Source organism: Herpailurus yagouaroundi, unplaced genomic scaffold (assembly GCF_014898765.1).
Source record: "Herpailurus yagouaroundi ecotype Mexico unplaced genomic scaffold, PumYag 222, whole genome shotgun sequence".
Classification (NCBI taxonomy): domain Eukaryota; kingdom Metazoa; phylum Chordata; class Mammalia; order Carnivora; family Felidae; genus Herpailurus; species Herpailurus yagouaroundi.
In genome coordinates, this window is record NW_024412453.1 from 2,590,476 (window position 1) to 2,611,090 (window position 20,615).

The following is a 20,615-nucleotide window of genomic DNA, read 5'->3' on the forward strand; positions in this document are numbered from 1 at the left end:
AGCCCACTGCAGGGCTTGAACCCACGCACTGTGAAATCATGACCTGAGCCAAAGTCAGTTGCTTAACTGACTGACTTACCCAGGTGCTCCAGGAGTATATGCCTTTAAATTTTTACTGTTTACACACAAAACACAAGGAGAGAAAACTTGCTGTCACTTAAAAAATTTATTATTATTTTTTACCTGAAAAAGAGAGAGAGGGCACAAACAGTGGAGAAGGGCAGAGGGAGAGAGAGAATCTCAAGCAGGCTCCATGCTCAGCACAGCCCATTGTGGGGCTCGTGGGGCTTGATCCCATGACCTGGGATCATGACCTGAGCTGAAATCAAGAGTTGGACGCTCAATCGACTGAGCCACCCATGCGCCCCTTGAGGTCATTTTTAAACTCAGAAATTACAATCCTTTTGCTTTTACTGAATTCCTAGATTGTTAGATTCTACTTGTTTAATTGTATTTATCTGTTCTTCCCTACCCATTGCTGTCCTTCTATCTCTTGATGTGGAGATTTCACAGATGTCTGGGGATTCAAGTACCAAACTTAGACCCCTGGTTACTTTCCCTTCCTTTCCTGCCCTCCATCCTTCAACATTTCTGGTTTTTGTGTTTGTTTGATTTTCATTTAGTTTCAAAATATCTCCACATTTAGAAAGCTCTGAGGTAAGAACTAGAGTTACTACCTATGTTTCTATATCAAATTTATAATTAATGTTACTCTTTCCACCTGTAAAACATTCTGGGCCAGGAGGCAGGACTACATTGATTGCAATACGTTCTGGTCTATAAGCTACTATAATTAGGGTTACTACACAAACCGAGATAATTTTGAGAGTAAAAGGGAGAACTATAAATGTTTATATAATTTTGAGAGAGATTGAGCATGTGAGCAGGGGAGGGGCAGACAGACCGGGAGAGAGAGAATCCCAAGCAGGCTCAGCACTGTCAGCACAGAGCCCGACACAGGGCTTGAACACACGGACTGAGATCATGAACTGTGCCTAAATCAAGAATCAGACGCTTACTGACTGAGCCACCCAGCTGCCCCAGGGAGAACTATTAGTAAGTAAACCAGGACAAAATAAATCTGGGACCATATGACCAGCAATTTCACTATTAGACATATACTGAAGACAAATGAAAACATGTCCACAGACAGACTTGTGTGTGAATGTCCACAGGAGCATTAGTCATAATAGCCAAAAAGTGAAAACAACTCAAATATCCTTTAACTGGTGAATGAATAAATACAGGCTATATCCATACACCAGAGCAATAAAAAAATAACAAAATACTGATACTACATGTATACAACATGGATGAACCTTGTGTAGGTAGAACACTAGTTTCTGGAATCTGAATACATTACATGGCAAAAGTGATTTTACAGATGTGATTAACTTAGGGATCTTGAGATGAGCTTATCATAGTGGACCCAATGCAATCACATGGGTACTTATAGCAGGGCAATGGAAGCAAAGGTCAGAGTGAGAGTGGTGCTAAGAACCAAGGAATACAGGTGGCCTCTGCAAGCTGGACACACAAGGAATGGTTTCACCCCCAGAGTGTCCAGAAGGAACACAGCTTTGCTGATACTTGGATTTTAGCCCCACTAAGACCCATTTTGGACTTTTGGCCTCTAGTACTTTAAGATAATTTGCACTGTTTTAAGCCACTAAGCGTGTGGCAATTTGCAGCAATTAGAAACTAGTATAAACCTCAAAAACATACTAAATGAGGGGTATCTGGGTGGCTCAGTTGGTTAAGTGTCTGCCTCTTGATTTCAGCTCAGGTCATGATCTCAGGGTTTGTGAGATCCAGCCCTGTGTCCAGCTCTACGCTGATAGTGCGGAGCCTGGAATTCTTTCTGTCCCTCTCTCTTTGCCCCTTCCCTGCTCGTGCATTCTCTCTAAATAAATTAAATAGATAAACATTTTAAAAAGCCATACTAAATGAAAGAAATCTGGCATACAAGATATTTATAGATATTTATACGAAATGTCCAGAGAAGAGAAATCTATAGAGACAGAAAGTCCTAGGGGTTGCCTAGCACTGGGGGTGGGAACAGGGATCTTATCAGTGAGATCTTATTAGTGTGATGAGAACAGCAAAGTGTTCTAAAACTGGATTGTAGTGATGGCTGAATTGACTAAGAATTATTAATTTGTACACTTGAAGTGAATTATAGGATATGTGAATTACAACTAAAAAGTGGGCAGATAGTCACCCTAACAATAAGACAATGGTTCATCACAATCTCCCAGAAAACCTGTTAAAAAGATGCCTTGGTCCCACTCCTCTAGATGCTTATTCGTTGGGTTTGAGAAGGCCAGGGCACCTGCATGTTTAATAAGATCCCTAGATATAGCCTGACACATACCATGGAATATTTCTGAACATGTGATTCGTATCATCTGCATCATAATCACCCCAGGTGCTTTGAGAAGCACAGAGGCCTGGTCCCAGTGCGGTTTTACTGAACTGGAATCTTTGGGAGTGGGGTCCATTATCTGCTGTTTTAATGAATTTGGTAACTGGTGCTCTCTGCAGCCAGCAATGTCCTTGTTTTTATCTTGTAGTAAACTTCCAAATGCTGTCCCACATGATAGAGACTTTGCTGATGTATTTGTCCCTCAGAAGTCAGAGGTTTCTTTTTTTTCTCCCTGTTGTATGAGCTGGGATAAAAATTATAGAGATGTTGCTCAATGATCTAAGCTCAAAACATGTGTTTGTCCTGTTAAGTCTCCCATACATCTGAAGGGCTATTTGTACACTGCTGTCCTTGCTTTAGAAGATAACTCATTAGGGAGCTTCTTTAAAAGTGATTATTTAATGTCCAAGGAACACTTTTTAAGAACTTTTTTCAATGCTTATTTATTTTTGAGACAGAGAGAGAGAGGGAGACACAGAATCTGAAACAGGCTCCAGGCTCTGAGCTGTCAGCACAGAGCCCGACGCGGGGCTCTAACCCACCAGCCGTGAGATCATGACCTGAGCCAAAGTCAGACCCTCAACCGACTTGAGCCACCAGGGTGGCTGCAGATTGGTTGCACAACAATATGAATACACTTAACACTACTGAATTCTACACTTAGAAATGGTTAAGATGGTATATTTATGTTACGTGTTTTTTCTTTTACCACAATGAGGATAACACAATTCTTTTCTAGCACAGTGTTTTTACCATATGCACATCAAAGCTAAGTTAAAAAAAAAACCCTGGGATCCTTGCATTCTAGAAGGAACAATCCTTGAAAAAAATCAGAATTAACTTCTTACTGAAAATATGCACATGGGGCGCCTGGGTGGCGCAGTCGGTTAAGCGTCCGACTTCAGCCAGGTCACGATCTCGCGGTCCGTGAGTTCGAGCCCCATGTCAGGCTCTGGGCTGATGGCTCAGAGCCTGTTTCCGATTCTGTGTCTCCCTCTCTCTCTACCCCTCCCCTGTTCATGCTCTCTCTCTGTCCCCCCAAAAAATAAATAAATGTTGAAAAAAAAATTAAAAAAAAAAAAAGAAAATATGCACAGAACTCATATTTTTGATTCACAAGGATGAGGTGAGAAACCACTTTATGTTCATTTAAATATTGTTTTTTGATTAGTTGTATTTTTAAAATATTTATTTACTTTTAACATTTATTTTTGAGAGAGAGAGAGAGAGAGAGAGAGAGAGAGAGAGAATATATCCCAAGCAGGCTCCACAATTTCAGTGCAGAACCTGATGCAGAGCTCAAACTCACGAACCATGAACCATGAGATCATGACCTGAGCCAAAATCAAGAGTTGGACGTTTAACTGACTGAGCTCCCCAGGTGCCCCATTTTTAAAATATTTAAACAAAAACACTTGATCCCTTTAAGTGGAGAAACAGCCTAAGAGAGTGACCCTGAGTGTGAAAGAGTGAAGGCACAGATGGGGTATTCGTTTGCCATAAGATTTTAGAGCTAATCAAAGAGAAATATTACTCTGATACAGAGCAAGAGTGGTCATGAGCAGCCAAAGAGGGTTGAGAATGATTCCCAAGTGGGTGTTGAAATTAGAATTTAGAAAACAACTTAAAGAAATATAATTGTATTGAAATTATTAAGCAAATGTTAACTATTGGAAATTAATATATTTTTAAATATTTTTAAAGTTTATGTATTTTGAGAGAGAGAAAGGGAGAGAGCCGGGAGGGGCAGAAAGAGAGGGAGAGAGAGAGAGAATCCCAAGCAGGCTCTGCATTGTCAGCACAGAGTCTGATGTGGGGCTCAAACTCACGAACTGTGAGACCATGACCTGAGCTGAAGTCGGATGCTCAACCAACTGAGCCACCCAGATGCCCTGAAATAAATATTTTCTAAGTTGAAAATAGTATGGAGATGGATAGTTATGTGTGATACACATTACAAGTGTATGAATTGTACACACATTATGAATGTATTGATAATACTGAATTGTACACTTAAAATGGTTAAGACAGTACATTTTATGATATGTGTATCTTGCCATCATAAAATAACCTGGAAAAAGTATCAGTAGCAGAAAAATTAATTTTGCTTAAAAAGTATCCATTAATGGTATACCAACCATGCTTGAAGCAGTATACTATATAATGTGAAGTGTGGAAAGATGAGTAAGACTTTATATTTTAGTGGGACAGACAGAAATAACCAAGAGAATTAGGAGGTTCAAGAGAAGAGAAATTTAACTTTACAGTTTTAATATTTGCCACTTAAATCCACCTGGATATTTTGTCATCACTTTAAAGCCAGGGATCTATACCATCAAAGAAAAAAATCAGACTAGAGCATTAAGTACACATGAAGTAAGACTGGCTAGCACAAGCAGAAAGTATGTGACACCAGGGCACTACATTAGAGGAAGTAGTTCATACTTGAAAATATAATGTGAATTAAAACAAAAAGGAAAATATAAAGTGAATAGGGATGGCAATAAAAATGCTTTTAAAAGACATATTCCTTTTTTTAAAAGCTAGTTGAGTAAAATGACTACACTTACTCTTTTATTTTTATCCTTATCTATTATTTAATTCTGCAAAATCTGGCTCTTATCCCTGCCAGTGTATTAAACGTCCTCTCAGATATTAGTAAGGACCAACTGATAGTCTAACATGAGACTACCAAATTAAATTTGGCACAACTAACAACAAATTCCCATTAAATGTTTGCTGTAGGTATTCTATGCTTGGTGTTAAAAAAAATAAATGCTCTTCTGGTAAGTCTCTTCTAATGACTTTTGATTGTACTTGGAATAAAATCCAAACTCTTATCAAGGCCTAAAATGCCTCTGCACACCTTTCCAGTGTTCCTTTTGCTTCAGCCCTAGATGTCAGATGATCTAATCACATCAATCTTTTTTTCCAGCCTCAGGGGCTCAACAAGTGTTATTTTCTCCAGCTGGAAGGTACTCCTGAGCCTGACCTCTGCTAGCTGGCTGGTATCTTCTTACCTTTTACCTCTCAGTTTAAATGTCACTTTTCCAGAGTCATTTTTTGATAGTCTTCCTCACAGCACAATGGTTTCTCCTTGTTCATAGCACTTATCTTAACTATTAACACAGAATAATTAGTAATCACAATTGCTAGTATTAGTTACTAGAAGGTACTAGTAATAATAGCTTGTGTATCCATTCTGTCTTCACTAGAATGACAGCCGTGAGATATGCTTGTTTTGTTCATCACTGAACAAGGACATTCATCCCTGAATACCTACTGTGTCTTATATGACATATGCAAATTAGAAAAAAGACACTCCATGCCACAATTTATAAAACTGTATGTGGTAGCCCTTGGAGAACTGATCTTTTCTCACCCTAGACATGGGATCCTTTGTTTTTATTTTTTTAATGCTATTTATTTTTGAGAGAGAGACAGACAGAGCATGAGTGGTGGTAGGGCAGAGAGAGGGAGACACAGAATCTGAAGCAGGCTCCAGGCTCTGAGCTGTCAGCACAGAGCCTGACACGGGGTTCAAACTCATGGACCATGAGATCATGACCAGAGCCAGAGTCAGATGCTTAACTGACAGCCACCCAGGCACCCCTAGACATGAGATCTAAATGGAAGTTGAGGGGCACCTGGGTGGCTCAATCAGTTAAGTGTCCAACTCTTGATTTTGGTTCAGGTCATGATCTCATGGTTTCTGAGATTGAGCTCCAAGTTGGGCTCTGAACTGACAGCATGGAACCTGCTTGGGCTTCTCTCTCTCCCTCTCTTTCTGCTCCCTTACCCCCTGACCCCATCTCTCAAAATAAAGAAACATTAAAAAAAATAAATGGAAGTTGAGATCTTTTTTTGTGCATCAAAATGACAGGCATACAAGATCTTGGCAAATCAGTTTGAATCCTTCAAGGCATTTTCTAATTTGAGTGAGGTAAAGTCTCTCTGACGATAAAATGTAATGAGGTAAGTCTGTAAGCCAGCAGTGGCAACATCCCACTGTGGGAGAAAAGACTAATGTAGCAGAAGAAATTAAATTGACATGCAGAGAGCCCTTGAGAAAGGCTGGCCATGCTTTTAGTGCACAAACCCCTCACTGCCACCCTAGTTCTTGAAGATTGGTTGTACAATTCTGGTGGTACATCCTTGAGATCTGTTTCTTTGAGATGGATCCTTTATGTTGGCTGTGCATAAAGAACACCTGGCTGGTTAAAATACAGTTTCTGAGATCCCACTGCTGATCTCATGAAGGACAAGCTCCTGGGGTGGGATTTGGTTAGGTTTATTAAAAGATAATGCTCTAGGCAAGTCTGTCAACTAAAGGTTCTAAAGATGTGTGAAGATAATAGAGTGGGCATAATGGGTTTAAATGCTTTCATGTAACAGGTCTGTCCATTTAAAAAATGGCATTCTTCCATTCTCCATTCAATGCAAACATTTGTTAAATGTCTATAATGTGCCAGACACATGCTAGGTTCTATAAGTACAAAGACAACAAGGTCTCTCAAATAGATGTTTTATTCTCTATTTGATACTTAAGAAGATGATTAGTTCAGAAACTATTAAAATTTTATGTTCCGAAACCAAAAATTATGACGTCTGTTAAAACTGTTGGTTTTCAAAAAGCATCTAAAAAAACCAAAGGCTGCCAGATTCCTTAAAGTCTTAAACCATTTTAAAATTTCATTTTAGGGGCAGCTGAGTGGCTCAGTCAGTTTAGCATCCCACTCTTGATTTCAGCTCAGGTCATGATCTCCAGGTCATGGGATGGGGCCCCACAATGGGCTCCATGCTGAGTGTGGAGCCTGTGTGGGATTCTGTCTCCCTCTCTCTCTGTCCCTTACCCCCCATTAACATTTTTTAAAATTCCATTTTAAATATAAGCTGTTTAAAATAAAATTACACACAAACTATATTTTAACACTGAAACAACACATACACAGGACATTTTCAAGTAGAAATCAAATTAGATGATTCACAGTGACTTCAGTCCTGTACTGGGTAAAGAGAAAAAAGTCATTTCAAGTTTTTCTCAGAATTTCCGGAATCAACCTAAGTTTTCCAGAACTTTACAAAGCCAGGGCACACTTTTATCCATCACTTTGGACGTCAGGCCTTCAGCAAGGTGGGGCCGGGGACCCCGTGTGCACCAGATTTGACGGGTGGGAAGGAGCTGCGTGCAAGGAGCTTGCGGGCGCTCGCGGGACGGCTCCGAGTCTCCGTGGCGGCTGGCACCCAGCTGCCTCACCCACGGAACTTGGCGAGGGGCTCGCGCCTCTCTCCGTCCCACAACCGTCACCACCCCAGAGCGGCGCATGACACTCCCGGCCAGCAGCGCCCCAGCCAGTGGGGATACTCACCCAAGACACCTCGCTCCCTGGGCTCTCTGGCTGCGCTCAATAAGCAGCGCGCAGCCCGCTTTCTGCGAAACCGCCATGCTTGCGGCCCTCCCCTGACCCACCTGCGCGTGCGCCGCGCTCCCTCATTCTCAGCAGGTGTATCCCCACATCCTGAACCCCCTGCGCGTGCATCCCCACTCCTTGACTCCTCAGTGCGTGCGCCGCGCTCCGTCAGCCTCAGCAGGTGTATCCCCACACCTTGAACCCTCAGCGCGTGCATCCCCACTCCCTGATCCCCCGGCGCGTGCGCCCCGCCCCCTTAGTCCCAGCGCGTGTATCCCCACACCCTGACTCCCCCTACGCTGGCGCTCCCCACTTCTCCGCGTTTAGCTGGCTTCTTCAGGCCCGGGTTTTGAGGTCCGACCGCCCTCAGCCCCTCCAAGTGCGTGCAGACCTCTCAGCCTTTATCCTCCATAACCCTACTTCCTCTTGCTTTCCTTCAGCTAGTCCTATTCCTATCGTTGCACCCTACATCCTGGGTCTCCTGCTGTTTTTGTCCGCCTTTCTACTTGTTCTCTATTTCTTTCCTGATTTTTTCGTTTGTTTTATCTTTTAATGTTTATTTTTGAGAGAGAGAGAGAGAGATCATAAACGCGTGTGAGAGAGGGGGAGGGGCAGAGGGAGCAGAGGATTGAGGATCCGAAGCAGGCTCTGTACTGAAGCAGAGAGCCTGAAGCGGTGCTGGAACTCACCAATGAACAGTGAGATCATGACCTGAGTGGAAGTGGGGTGCTCAACAAAGTGAGCCACCCAGGCACCCCCGTGTTATTTCCTGCAACAGGTCTCCTTCTCATCCGGCCTTCCTGCGCCATGCCTTCTTTATCCCTTTACACTGGTTAGCTCTTAAGTTTATTACCTATATACGCTTCGGCGATTGAATATGTTTTGTGTGTGTCTGTTTTCGTCTCTAACTTAAATCTTTAGTCTTTGGATTTTGGAGGACATGGTGCTTCTCCTCCCTAAAATGAATGGAATAGAAATAAACCTCCAACAAAAGAGGAAAACAAAAGGCAAGGGTCATGAGTGGGTTAACAATATAAAAGATTTCAAGTTAGAAAGCAGATGGAAGTGTGTTGACAAATGAAAGGAAGAGAATTTGTCACCAAGCGAGCAAGAGGGAATACACTAGATCTAGGTGCAGATTTTCTCAGGGGAGTCCTGGAGAGACCCAGGGCTTGGAGTTGACATGTGATTTGGAGATCTTAAAAATATAGGGAAAATTAAAAAAATATATACATATATGAAAATTTTAAAGTTTAAAAATTTAAAAAATTTAAAAATTTAAAAACTAGCATAGTTGTTCCAGTCAGGTAGGGTATAGCACCCAGATGGCTCCAAGTGTAGAATCCTAGGTACTAGAAAAGGCTGCAATGCATAAAACCAGAAGGTGCTTTTTTAAAAAGGAGCCATTAGTGGGGCAAGAACCCTTTGAAATGAAAAATTCCATTGCTTAAAAGAAACAAGGTAAGGGCTGGGAGACAAAATGTAGGCACTCTCTGAGAATACAGAAAAAACAAAAGAAATATGGGAGAAAACATAAGGGACTTAAATCACTAATGTGGGAGATCTCACATTTGCATAATAGTAAAGACAGAAAAAGAGAACAGGGGAAGATAGAGGGGAGCAACTACTAAATAACTGAAAACATTTCCTCAAAGCTCAAGAAAGACTTGAGCTTGAAGGAGTCTGTTGTGTAACAGGATGAACGCAAGACGACCTACACCAAGACTCTTCTTCATGAAATGTTTGAACCCCAAGCATAAAGGGAAAAAAGTCTTGGGGTGATGGAAGAGCTGGGTGTGTTCATGTTTGGGGTGGTACCTGTTTAACTACAAAGGAATGCTAATCAGCACCCCTGGATGTTAGGAGACTGGCATAATGTCTTCAATGTTCTGAGAAAATACACTATTTAGAGTAGAATTGTATACCCAGACATTCTGTCCCAGCAGTGTGAAGTACAAAGAAACAGCCAGGCAATTACTCAGAAACTTTACTCCCTCCTCTTGCCTAGAAAGTTACTTGTGGTTTCACTCCAGCAAAAAGAGGACAAAAATCAAGAAAGAGGAAGATACAGTATACCAAAAAAAGTAGAACCAACCCAGGAGTGCAAGAAAATGAAATACCAGGATAATGATGTACAGAAGGTTTAGAAAGCTATCTGCCCAAACCTATGTTCATAAGTGAAATAGAATTAAAATAGTTTTCTTGATTTATGCTTATCCAGTGTTGGTATCAAGTTTATATACTTGTTAATATCAAGGTGATATGATCTCATAATATGATATCAATTTTGCAGTTCTTACATTTTCAGGAAGCACTTATAAAAAACAGATTCCTTGAAAGTAGTTAAACTCATCTGGGCCTTTTTTTGGAGAGTCAGATGGGATGAGTTCTGATTAACATTTTCTTTCTTTTTTTTTTTTTTTAGTTTTTTAATGTTAATTTATTTTTGAAGGAGAGAGAGAGTGTGAATAGGGGAGGGGCAAAGAGAGGGGGAGACACAGAATCCGAAGCAGGCTCCAGGTTCTGAGCTGTCTGCACAGAACCTGACATGGGGCTCCAACTCATGAGCCATAGATCATGACCTGAGCATGACCTGAGACCATGAGTCTGATGCTTAACCAACTGAGCCACCCAGGTGCCCCTGATTAACATTTTTATTAAAAAATAGTTATTAATCAGCTTAAGTTTTCTATTTTTTCTTGGGCCTATCTATTTACTTATGATTATCCTATCAGTGCATTTATTACTTTTGCCTTCTACTAACACACAAATGCATTCTAAACATAGAATTTGGCTCCACGTCTAGGTATTATAGACCATTTACTTCCATCACCTCCAGCATAGAATGTCTAATAAGATCTGCTAGGTAGACACCAAGTTGAAAGCACTGTTTTTCGTTCTCCTTCCCATGGACTATACTATAATCAGATCCTTTCTCAGCGCCTGTGGTTGTCCTAGTTCTGAACCAATATGGCTGAACCTTAGAGTTTTTTCTACTGATTTATGAGAGAACTTAAAATCTGTTTCTTTCTTTTTTTTAAATGTTTTTTTAAATGTTTATTTATTTTTGAGAGACAGAGACAGAGTGCAAGCGAGGGAAGGGCAGACAACGAGGGAGACATAGAGTCCAACGCAGGCTCCAGGCTCTGGGCTGTCAGCACAGAGCCCGGTGTGGGGCTCAAACTCACGAGCCGTGAGATCATGACCTGAGCTGAAGTCGGACGCCCAACCAACTGAGCCACCCAGTGCCCCGTAAAACTCTGTTTCAGTCAGAGAAAGAGGATTTTTTTTCCCCATGCGTGGTTCCTTGTTAGTGAAAATGTATCTGCTCACCACTCTTTGCAGAACTAGAATGGATGCCTGAGAAGTCAAAATTTCCCATGAATCTGAGGCCTTCTGTGTGTAGTTTTTTCCTTATCATAGTGCAAGAGTTAATTAAGAGCATAGAAATTACTCAGATCTGGATTTATAATCTCGCTCTATTGTATACTGGTAGCTTGATCTTGGGAAAATTGGTTTCTTCATTTATAAAATAGGGTTAGTAATATCAAATCATTATAATCCTAGAAACTGGAAGTACAACTGCTAGAAAACTATGTATTTAGAAAACTCAAAATAAAACAATCTCACCTGAAGTGGCAGAGGATCACTGCTGCTTTTGAAGTTACAGTCGAAAATGATGGCAGCCAGTATATTATGAGATCCAGAGTCATACTTAACATACTTCTCAAACTCCATTTCTGAAGCAAACCCTCGAACTGTAAAGAGGATAAATTGTTCAGGATAATGGAAATATCTGATAATTCCTCCTGAGGGGATAAAAGCTTATCCCAATATTTTAAATTTAAAAACACTGTTTTTCAAATACTGGTATCACAACTACTTAATAGATACTGGAGGTTCAAAATAATTTTAGGTATTTTATAAACCTTACTCCAATTTTAAATAATCATTATAAAATATATATAAATATAAATCATTAATCATAAGGGAAATGCAAATCAAAATCACAGTGAGATACCACTTCACAACCACTGAGGTAGTTACAATAAAAAAGACATAAGGTAACAAGTGCTGGTGAGATTATGGAAAAACTGGAACCTTCATACACTGCTGATCAGAATAGGAAATGGCATAGCAACTTTAGATAACAGTTTGGTACCCCCCAAAAGTTAAACATAGTTACCACATGACATATTCATTCCGCTCTTAGGTATATAGCCAAAAGAAATGAAAACATATGTCTACATAAAATTTAGAGATGAATGTTCACAGCATAATAGCCAAAAGGCAGAAACAACCCAAATGTCCATCAACTGATGAAGGATATACCAAGTGAATGCAGCACATCCATACAATGGGCTATAACCTGACAATGGAAAGCAATGAAGTATTGATACAAACCACAACATAGATGAACCTTGAAACCATTATGCTAAATGAAAAAAGCCAGGCACAATAGCCCACAATTTCCATTTATATAAATTTTATACATATAAGATTTCTTTATAAACCATTTATATAAAAGGTTTATAATAGGCAAATCGATAGAGACAGAAAGTGGATTAGTGTTTTCTTAATCCTGGTGGGATAGGAAATTGTAGAGTCATGGCTAAAGGTTACAGGATTTACTTTTGGTGATTAAAATGCTCTAATATTGATTGTGGTAATGGATGCACAACTCTCTGAATCCACTAAAAGCCACTGAATTGTATGTTTTAAATGGGTAAATGTATGGTATATGCCTTATATTTCAAAAAGCTGTGTCACAGTTTTCTTTTTTCTGTTTTATTTTTAAAGTAGGCTCCATGCCCAATCTGGGGCTTGAATTTACAATCCTGAAATCACGAGTCACATGCTCTACCAATCCTGAGATCAAGAGTCATAGGCTCTACCAACTGAGCCAGCCAGGAGCCCAAAAAAACCTGTCTCAAAACAAGATAAATTAGGAGATGGAGATCACTTCAAATTGCACTTAAAAATACAACTCATATGATGGCTCAAAAGCTGTAGAGAGATAACAGAGGAAGGAGTCATGAAGACAGATCAGTAGAAATTATCTAATCTGAATGAGAGATGGAAAAAATGGGAAAAAACTTGAATAGATCCTTAATGACCTATGGGACAATACATCTTTGGGAAATAATTATTGAAAACTCTTCAAATTTCATGAAAGATAGAAACTTACAGATTCACAAGGCTCAGTGAACCCCTAACAGAATAAACCAAAAGAAATCCACACTCGGACATATAGTAATAATAGTTTTGACAAATAAAGACAGAAAATAATCTTGAAAGCAGCCAGAGAGAAATGATACAGTACCTATAAAAAAACAAGGATTCAAATGCAGATTCTTTTCAAAAACCAAGGAAGTCAGGAAAAAGTGGCAAATACTTTTTAAATGTTGAAAAGACTGTCAAGGGGCGCCTGGGTGGCGCAGTCGGTTAAGCGTCCGACTTCAACCAGGTCATGATCTCACGGTCCGTGAGTTCGAGCCCCGCGTCGGGCTCTGGGCTGATGGCTCAGAGCCTGGAGCCTGTTTCCGATTCTGTGTCTCCCTCTCTCTCTGCCCCTCGCCTGTTCATGCTCTGTCTCTCTCTGTCCCAAAAATAAATAAACGTTGAAAAAAAAAAAAAAGACTGTCAATCCAAAATTTTATACCAAATGAAAATAATCTTCAGGAATGAAAATGAATTAAAGACATTCTCAGATGAAGGAAAACAAAGAGAATTCAATGCTAGTAGACATGCTCTAAAAAATTATTAAAAGAAATTTCTTCTGAAAGAAGGAAAATGATAGAAGAAGGAAAGTTGGAATTTCAAGAATAAAGTTACAAGCAAGAACTATGGTAAATATCTGGTTAAATAGTTTTCTCTTAAGTTTTTTAAAATATGTGTGTTAACACTTCCTGGTATAGTTTTCAACTTACATAGATGTGAAAACTACAAACTGAAGAGAGAGATATAAAGGGACCTATACACTGGTAAACATTTGCCATTACAATAAAGTAGTAAAATATTCTAAATTGACTGAAAAATTATGTATGCATAATTTTAACCCCAAGAGCAACCACTTATATTATATATTAGAAGTCCAATTTTTCATTTTTTTCAGAAATGGTATCATGCCTAAGAATTCTTCAATTAATTCTTTATGAAGTTACAAAGGTTTTCTCCTATGCTCTCTCCTAAGTGTTTTATCATTTTACTTTTAGATCTGTAATCCATTTTGATGTATTTTCTGTTTAAGAGTGAGGTTTCACTGTTTTAGATACTGATGTCCAATTGTTCAGCACCATGTGTTGAAAAGATTATCCTTCTGCTATTGTAAAAAAATATTTTGGCAGATCTTTGGGTTCTCCACAGGTATAACTTGTTTTATTGCACTTTACAGCTACTGTGTTTCTTACAAATGGAAGGTTTGTGGCAACCCTGAGTCGAGCAAGTCTACTGGCACCATTTTTCCAACAGTATTTGCTCATTTCATGTCTATGTGTCACATTTTGGTATTTCTTGCAATATTTCAAACGTTTTCATCATTATTTTATTTGTATGGTGATATGTGATCAGTGATTATGACTCGCTGAAAGCTCAGATGATGGTCAGCATTTTTTAGCACTAACAAGTATTTTTTTTAAGCATTTATTAATTTTTGAGAGAGAGACAGATAGCGAGAGAGAGAGAGCAATCACATGAGTGAGGAAGGGACAGAGAGGGAGATACAAAAACTGAAGCAGGCTCCAGGCTCTGAGCTGTCAGCACAGAGCCTGATGCAGGGGTCGAATTCATGAACTGTGAGATCATGACCTGAGCCGAAGTCAGATGCTTAACTGACTGAGCTACCTAGGCACTCCAGTAACAAGTGTTTTTTTTTATTTTTTTATTTTATTTATTTAAAAAAAAATTTTTTTTTTCAACGTTTGTTTATTTTTGGGACAGAGAGAGACAGAGCATGAACAGGGGAGGGGCAGAGAGAGAGGGAGACACAGAATCGGAAACAGGCTCCAGGCTCCGAGCCGTCAGCCCAGAGCCCGACGCGGGGCTCGAACTCCGGGACCGCGAGATCGTGACCTGGCTGAAGTCGGACGCTTAACCGACTGCGCCACCCAGGCGCCCCAACAAGTATTTTTTAATTAAGATATGCAATGCTTTCTTAGACATAATGCTACTACACACTTAACAGGCTACAGTAGAGTGTAAACATAACTTTTTATATGTCCTAGGAAACCAAAACATTCATCTAACTAGCTTTACTGTGATATTTGCTTTACTTCAGTGGTTTGAAACTGAAACACAATATCTCCCTGTGGTAGGCCTGTATTGTTTCATTGATTTATGTGTCTATCCTTCCACCAATACCACATTGTCTTTACAACTACAGTTATACTGCAAGTTTTAAAATCAAGAAGTGTGGGCGCCTGGGTGGCTCAGTAGGTTGAGCATCTGAATCTGGATTTCAGCTTAGGCCATGATCTCATGGTTATGAGATTGAGCCCCACGTTGGGTTCTGCGTTGGGTGTGGAGCCTGCTTCATATTCCCTCCCCCCACCTCTCCTTTTACACTTCCTCCCACAAAATAAAAGAAAAATAGCAAGTGTGATTCCTCTGATTTTATTCTTTTTTAAAACACCGCTTTATCTCCACTGAAAAGCAATTTAGTAAGTTTTACAGAAAATTTTAATTTCTAACCTTTTACACTGATGTTCAGATTCCTCTTCACATTCTCAGCAATGTCGTTTACCAAATTAATATTAGAAGGCACATAAATCAATTCCCAGTCTCCAGGATTTATGAAGAAAGGAGGCAGAGTATTGATAGGCTGAGAAATAAAATTGTAAGGCCCAACAGCCTTTATATTAATAATTGTACGGAATACCAAAATCATTGTTGGGAACACCAGTACTGATAAGACTTCCAATATTAAATTAAAGAAATGTCTCCTCTAGAAGAGGAACAAAAAGATGGTATTAATTAATCTGAGAATACACATTTAATGCAAATGGATAGCTCTATGATATTGAATGTCTGCCAATTTCACTCTGAAAGAGCCAAGTGCTTCCTAGCCTATCTTGTGCTACCCCATCTTCTCCCCTCCCAACTTTCTAATAGGTCATACTAAACTATTGATTAACCAGTTTTATACATTTAGATGAACTTTGGAATTGCTTTTTTCAAAAGCATGTACACACATACCCCTCAACTGCAACAAACGGGAATTTATGAACATTTTATATGGATGCCTTCACCCACCTTTAAAGTGAAATTTTTCCAGAGGAGCACTGCAAATTGGTTGAATGTCAACAAGTCCACTCTTCCACAATTCAACTCTGGGGATAGAGGAAAGGTTTTATAATGTTAAGTTACCTAATAATGTGGATATCAAGCAAATAATAGAATTACTTCTTTCTCCTAATTTTCCTTTCAATCAGCCTCAAATACTGATAGCAATTATGGTTACATATTTGAATTAAAGAAAGTCATACAGTGTCTATTTTTCTATTAGTTTATTTACCATCTAATGAACATAATTAGAGTATAATTAAGATGTGGCTCCATTTCTCCAAATGGTTATATGCCTGTGGATATTAGGGCCAAATCCTAATTCTTTCATAGAATGATGCTGAGAATGGTTTCATGATATATATCCAAATAAAATACATACATACACGCAACAAGGAAAATATCCATGAATACACTTAATATAACTATTTGTAATACAGAAAACCTAAAAACCACCCCAAAATCAACAGTGGAATGGAAACTGCAATGTATGTGTACAACAGAATATTGCAAATCAATGATAGGTATTAACTGCAATTATGCACAGTCTAAACATCCCAACATAGTACTTACCAATGAAAAGCAAATTTGGGGTGCCCAGGTGGCTCAGTTGATTAAGTGTATGACTCTAGATTTTGGCTCAGGTCATGATCTCAGGGTCTTGAGATAGAGCCACATGTCGGGCTCTTCACTAGGAATGGAGCCTGCTTAAGATTCTCTCTTCCTCTTTCCCTACCCCTTCCCCCCACCACCTTAAAAAAAAAAAAAAAAGAAAAGAAAAAAGAAAAAGAAAGAAAAGAGAAAAGCAAGACGAAGAAGAATATGTTCATTAACTTCCCATTTAGCTCAAGTTCAAAAGGCAAAACTTCAGCACATAGTGATTAAGAATGTATTCACAGGAATTATACTGCAACAAGGAAAGGATTAATCCAAATTATCAGAATACCTACAGACTAGGTTTGGAGAGAGGTTTACAAGTGGCCCTAAATTCCTGTAAATGTTATTATTTAATACTATAAAAAATAAGTATTTCTTCATTATAGTTTAAATTTCTTATATAATAGTCTTCTCTATGTATTCATGTAGCAACATTAAGCAAACTTGGAAATAATGTTTTTAACCCACTTTCATTCATATTTAGGAACTGAGAGTCACACCTGCTTCCTAAAACAATACTGAAAATACACAACAGAATGTGGGAAATGTAAAGATAGCTCAAAAATATAGAAAGAAAAGTTAATTGATGGTGTCAGCTCTTGGTAGGCTTATTAGAACTGGCAACACTCAGTCAGGAACCAAAAGGATAAATTAGATTTCAACAGAGGAGGGAAAATAATAAGAAAGGTAGGATGGCATAAAACTACAAGGTATGTTCAGAGAATGGCTGAATTTTTTTGGCTTTCTGGTGGAAAAAGTCTCATAAATCACTACAATAATATACAGCATTTTCTCTCTTGGCTTTTTTTTCTTCTGGAGAGATTTATAATGCTAGAATATGAATTTTATAAATTGAACAATTATTAAAATAAGGTGAACATAAAGTCCTTGTATGGAATACATATGTAACACTATACCTGAAATTATACATTATGTACAATTTATTTACCTCTGCATGTATATGTAGAAATATACACTTATCATTAGATTTCCTGTATGCTGAAGATATAATCGCCATCTTAAGAACCAGATTGCTCCAGGTGCCTCCCACAGTCCCAGGCTCCCAGTGGGATGGCTCCCATAAACCTACCCTCCCAATCCACTCTGGCACCACCCAGCTCCCATCCAGCAGATTCCCAGTCCATTCTGATGCTAGCCAGCTCCATGGCACCAAGCTCCTGACAGGGTCTCAAAAGCAAGGCTCCTGGCTCACTCCAATGCTCACCAGTTCCATGACTGTGGTGGCTCCTGTGGCTCTAGCCCCCCAATTAGTCCCCATAAACCCAGGTTCCAGATAGGCACTTGTGAACTCAGGCTGCCAGCTAACCCCAGTACCAGATTGGCCTCCATGGACTTAAATTGCATCCTGGCTCCCACACATTCAGGTTTCTGGCTTACCTCACCACCAGACCAGCCATGGAGACCCACGTTCCCATCCCACCTCAGGACCACATCAGCCCCCACAGACGCAACCTCCATGTTGCATACTGAGGTTATAGGCAGCCTCCTATAGTCCAGGTTCCCAGAAAACCCTAGGGTCAGGCCAGTACCTATGGCTTCAGTCTCTAGGCTCACTCCTGTGAAACCAGGCTCCTGACCTGTCCCAGTATCAGACCAGTACCCATGGACCTGTTGCTGGGCCCATCACGGTGCTCCAGGGTGCTGGATGGCTCCTGTACACCTGGCTCTAGTAGTACCCACACAGACCCAGGTCCCAAGGTCCATTACCACCACTCAAATTCCACACCTATCCCTATAGACCTAGGCACTAGACTGGCCTCCATGCACCCAAATACCAGGCCTTCACACCTGCTGCTCCAGATACTGGATCAGCCCACCGGCAGTAGCCCATTTGTGGACAGCACCAGACTGCCCACCCAGAAACTCTGGACTGCCTAACTGGTGAAGGGCTTTTCCTGACAAACCCAGTCTACAAAGACTGGAAGATGTACCTATTTCCTGAAGTGCCAGACACAAGGCCACAAAGATTATGAATAATCTAAGAAATGTGACCACCACCAAGGGAATATAAAACTCCAATGACTAACCCTTAAAAAATGGAGGTCTACAAAGTGTCTGACAAAGAATTCAGAATAACGCTCTTAAAGGACTTTAGCAAACTACAAGCAGCACGGAGTACAATGCTTTTATTTAGTACAACTAAATAAAATCAGGAAAACACATCAACAAAATGAAAAGTTATAAAAAAAAGTAAAAATTGAGATGAGTTAAGTAAGATGGTAGAAGAGTAGGGGGACCCTAAGCTTGCCTGATCCCTCAAACACAGTTAGATAAATATCAAATCATTCTGAACATTCAAGAAATTGATCTGAGGACTGAGAGCACAAACTGCACATCTACAGATGGAACAATGGCCACCTTTTGGAAGGTAGAAGCTGCAGAGAGTGGATTTGGGGGAGAAAAGAACTGTCGGTGCTGCAGAGGAGAAGGAGACCTGATCATGGAGAGAGGAGCGACACACACACACACACACACACACACACACACACACACAGGGAAGAGAAAGAGGGAGAGAGTGCATGAAAGCACATGCAGGGAATTGCACAAGAAAAACTCATACTCAAAACCAATGACTGCAAATTTTTATAGGCAGTGGAGCACAAAATCTGAAGTTTTAGAAGTCTGTGGCATTGCCAGGGTTGTGCCTGGTCAGCTTAGTGGCATTCTGGTAGGGAAGAAGGGCAGAGACCCAGGAGCAGGCAGCGTGGTCTAAGGATCCCCTGGGTTGCATGGGGAGAAACAGTACCCCTTCTTGGAGTACATTTGGGAGTTTGTCATGGCTTCTCCAGGGACAAAAGAAGCTGTGGCACCAAAGTACTGCTCTGTTCACTAGCATAGGAATGAAGACACAGGCTGAGGGCAGCACCCTGGTGCTGGTTTTTTGCTGTGCTTTACCATAAACTGAACTGCTGCACAGTCGCATGTGCATTTTCTGGGACAAACTAGCACTGGCCACAGCACAGTGAGACCCTCCCCCAGAGGAGCAGTGTGGGTATGTGCAACACAGATGCCTGAAATTTGGCATTTGGAAACCCACTGAGACAAAACACAGGAGTACTGGGCTGCATGGTAGGCAGACAGCTCAGTCACAGATATAGTGAAGGCAGGGATCTGACAGAAGCCAGGGACACAAAAGGGTGAATGTTTCCTCTTCTGTGAGGGCTTCCTGAAGAGTGGCAGGCACAAGCTCCCTGCTCTGGAGATAAGACAGTGGGGTGATGACATTTCCACCCTCTTTCTCCATCAGTCCTGACCAACTTCAGTGAGCAAAACAATGCCAAAACTGGAGGCCAGGGCCGCTTACACAAAGTCCCACACTCTTGCACCTTGCAGGTGCATCTCCACTAGGGCAAGTCTGTCTGAGAATCAGTGCAGCAGACCCCTCCACCAGAGGACCAGCACAAACCCCTCCCATGCACTAAATCTATTGATCACAGAGTGCTGCAAAGCTTCAGCTCTAGGGGAAATAGGATCCCTCTAGCAGCTTCTGCTGCTGCCACTGCTGCTTCTTCTTCCTTTTCCTCTTCCTCTTCTTTTTTTTTTAAACGATCTATCTTCCTTTATCAAGCAGACAAAAACACAATTAAAACTTGCAACATAGTGGACAAGGTCCAAATACACCCACCTCCTTCTGAAGGCAAGGAAAAACTTTGCAAAGGACAGACCTGTGGGAAGGAGCAGTGAAAACACAACAGTAGAATGCACACTCCAAACACCTCCTGAAGCAGCAGACCCAAGTCAGTATAGGACTTCTTTTCTGTTTTTGTTTTTGGACCTCTTCTTAATATAGCCATTATTCTCAGGAGCAGGAATATAACAGG

General features: G+C 40.4%; 1 long non-coding RNA gene across 3 annotated transcripts in view; it reads right to left on the minus strand.

Annotated features, from left to right (window-relative positions):
• Window positions 1–20,615, minus strand: part of LOC121019410 (uncharacterized) — a 53,134-nt gene that overhangs the window by 687 nt on the left and 31,832 nt on the right. For 2 of the 3 annotated variants that reach the window (XR_005785571.1, XR_005785569.1), the window contains exons 2-3: window positions 16,087–16,163; window positions 11,467–11,594 (exon numbers count right to left, since the gene is read on the minus strand). This is a non-coding gene — a long non-coding RNA (uncharacterized LOC121019410). Of the gene's footprint in view, window positions 1–11,466; window positions 11,595–16,086; window positions 16,164–16,689; window positions 16,835–20,615 lie in introns of those variants that run through there. The other variant, XR_005785570.1, reaches the window with a different exon arrangement.